This window comes from Aotus nancymaae, unplaced genomic scaffold (genome assembly GCF_030222135.1).
Source record: "Aotus nancymaae isolate 86718 unplaced genomic scaffold, 86718_ANA_hifiasm-v0.15.2.pri h1tg000036l, whole genome shotgun sequence".
Taxonomy (NCBI): Eukaryota; Metazoa; Chordata; class Mammalia; order Primates; family Aotidae; genus Aotus; species Aotus nancymaae.
Genome location: NW_026988450.1, coordinates 94,669,180 through 94,672,745, shown reverse-complemented (window position 1 = coordinate 94,672,745; position 3,566 = coordinate 94,669,180).

The window sequence follows — 3,566 nt, the reverse complement described above, 5'->3', positions numbered from 1 at the left end:
CCCTTGGCACCTACACCGGTCCGGAGACCCAGGCCACCGGCACCTACCCTCTCCAGAGGCCCTGGTCCCCAGCATCTACCCCCCGTCGAGAGACCCAGGCTCCCTGGTACCTACCCCTGTCCAGAGATCCAGGGCCCCCAGCACCTAGCCCTGTGCAGAGGCCCTGGACCCCGGCACCTGCCCCTGTCCAGAGACCCAGGCCCCCGGCACTTACCCGACCAGAAGCCCAGGATCCCTGGCACCTACCCCTGTCCAGAGACCCAAGCCGCCCGGCACCTAACCCTGTCGAGAGACCAAGGCCACCCGGCGCCTACGCCTGTCCAGAGACCCAGGACCCCTGGCACCTACCTCTGTCCAGAGACCCAGGCCACCCGGCACCTACGCCCATTCAGAGACCCAGGCCCCCGTGACCTGTCCCTGTCCAGAGACCCAGGCCCCCCAACACCTACCCCTGTCCAGAGACCCAGGCCCCACGGCACCTACTCCCGTGCAGAGACCCAGGCGCCACGGCACCTGCCCCTTTCCAGAGAACCCGGTTCGCCGGCACCTGCCCCTGTCCAGAGGACCAGGACCCCTGGCACCTACGCCTGTCCAGAGACCCAGGCCCCCAGAACCTACCCTGTCCAGAGACACTGGACCCCAGCACCCACCCCTGTCCAGAGACCCAGGCCCCTGGCACCTATCCCTGTCCAGAGACCCAAGCCTCCCGGCACCTGCCCCTGTCAAGAGGCCCTGGACCCTAGCATCTACCTAGGCCCAGGGCCCCGGCACCTACATCTGTCCAGAGACCCAAGCCTCCCGTCACCTGCCCCTGTCGAGAGGCACTGGACCCTAGCACCTACCTAGGCCCAGGGCCCCGGCACCTACACCTGTCCAGAGACCGAGGGCCCCCGGCACCCAGACCTGTCCAGAGGCCCTGGACCCCGGCACCTACCCCTGTCCAGAGACCCAGGCCCCCCGGCACCTACCCCTGTCCAGAGACCCAGGCCCCACGGCACCTACCCCTGTCCAGAGACTCAGGATCCCGGCACCTACACCTGTCCAGAGACCCAACCCCTGGCACCTACCCCTGTCCAAAGACCGGGGACCCCGGCACCTGTCCGTGTCCAGAGACCCAGGTCCCCCTGCACCTACCCCTGTCCAGAGGCCCTGGACCCTGGCACCTACCCAGGCCCAGGCCCCCCGGCACCTACCCCCGTCCAGAGACCAAGGACCCCTGGCACCTAACCCTGTCCAGAGACCCAGGCCCCCGGCACCTACCCTGTCCAGAGGATCTGGACTCCAGCACCTACCCCTGTCCGGAGACCCAGGGCCCCCGGCACCCAACCCTGTTCAGAGGCTCTGGACGCCGGCACCTACCAATGTTCAGAAACCCAGGCCCCCAGCATATGCCCATGTCCAGAGATCCAGGCCCCCAAGCACCTGCGTCTGTCCAGACACCCTGAACCCCGGTACCTACCCAGGCCCAGGCCTCCCGGCACCTACCCTCATCCAGAGACCCAGGACCCCTGGCACCTACGGCTGTCCAGAGACCCAGGCCCCCAGCACCTACCCTGTCCAGAGACACTGGACTCCAGCACCCACCCCTGTCCAGAGACCCAGGCCCCTGGCACCTATCCCTGTCCAGAAACCCAAGCCTCCCGGCACCTGCCCCTGTCAAGAGGCCCTGGACCCTAGCATCTACCTAGGCCCAGGGCCCCGGCACCTACATCTGTCCAGAGACCCAAGCCTCCCGTCACCTGCCCCTGTCGAGAGGCACTGGACCCTAGCACCTACCTAGGCCCAGGGCCCCGGCACCTACACCTGTCCAGAGACCGAGGGCCCCCGGCACCCAGACGTGTCCAGAGGCCCTGGACCCCGGCACCTACCCCTGTCCAGAGACCCAGGCCCCCCGGCACCTACCCCTGTCCAGAGACCCAGGCCCCACGGCACCTACCCCTGTCCAGAGACTCAGGATCCCGGCACCTACACCTGTCCAGAGACCCAACCCCCGGCACCTACCCCTGTCCAAAGACCCGGGACCCCGGCACCTGTCCATGTCCAGAGACCCAGGTCCCCCTGCACCTACCCCTGTCCAGAGGCCCTGGACCCTGGCACCTACCCCCGTCCAGAGACCAAGGACCCCTGGCACCTAACCCTGTCCAGAGACCCAGGCCCCCGGCACCTACCCTGTCCAGAGGATCTGGACTCCAGCACCTACCCCTGTCCAGAGACCCAGGGCCCCCGGCACCTATCCCCCTTCAGAGACCCAGGCCCCAGCACCTGCCCTCCTGGAGACCCAGGTCCCCCGGCACCTAGCCCTGTCCAGAGACCCACGCCCCCCGGCACCTGCCCCTGTCCAGAGACCCAGGCGCCCTGGCACCTGCCCCTGTCCAGAGACCCAGGGCCTCCGACACCTAACCCTGTCCAGAGGCCCTGGACCCCGGCACCTGACACTGTCCAGAGACCCAGGCCCCCTGCCAAATGCCCCTGTCCAGAAGCCGCGGACCCCGGCAACTGCCCCTGTCCAGAGGCCCTCGACCCTGCCACCTACCCAGGCCCAGACCCCTCAGCACCGACCCCTGTCCAGAGACCCACGGGCCCCTGCACCTACTCCCGTCCAGAGACTCAGGCCCCCCGGAACCTACCCCCGTCCAGAGACCCAGGCCCCCCGGCACCTGCCCCTTCCAGAGACCCAGGTCCCCTGGCACCTACCCCTGTCCAGAGACCCAGGCCCCCGGCACGTGCCTCTATCCAGAGATCCAGGTCCCCCGGCACGTGCCCCTGGCCAGAGACCCAGGCCCCCCGCACCTACCCCTGTCCAGAGACCCAGGCCCCTGGCACCTACCTCTATCCAGAGACCCAGGCCCCGGCACCTACCCCTGGCCAGAGAACCAGGCCCCCCGGCACCTGCCCCTGTCCGGACGCCCTGGACTCCGGCGTCTACTCAGGCCCAGACACCCCGGCACCTACACTCGTCCAGAGACCCAGGCCCCCTGGTACCTACCCTGTCCAGAGACACTGGACCCCAGCACCCACTGCTGTCCAGAGACCCAGGCCACTGGCACCTATCCCTGTCCAGAGACCCAAGCCTCCCGGCACCTGCCCCTGTCGAGAGGCCCTGGTCCCTAGCACCTACCTAGGCCCAGGGCCCAGGCACCTACCCCTGTCCAGATACCAAGGTCCCCCGGCACCTACAGCTGTCCAGAGACCCAGGCGCCAGGCACGTAACCCTGTCCAGAGACTCAGGACCCCAGCACCTACCCCTGGCCAGAGATCCACGCCCCCAGCAGCTACGCCTGTCCAGAGACCCAGGCCCCCCGGCACCTACCCCTCTTCAGAGACCCAGTTCCCCCTTCACCTACCCCCGTCCAGAGACCCAGGCCCCCCGGCACCTACCCCTGTTCAGAGACGCAGGCCCCTGGCACCGGCACCTACTCCTGTCCAGAGACCCAGGCCCCCCGGCACCTTGCCCTGTCCAGAGGACCTGGACCCCGGCACCTGCCCAGGCCCAGGCCTGGATAAATTGCAAAAATTTTCTCCCATTTTGTAGGCTACCTGTTCACTTTGATGATAATGTTTTGTGA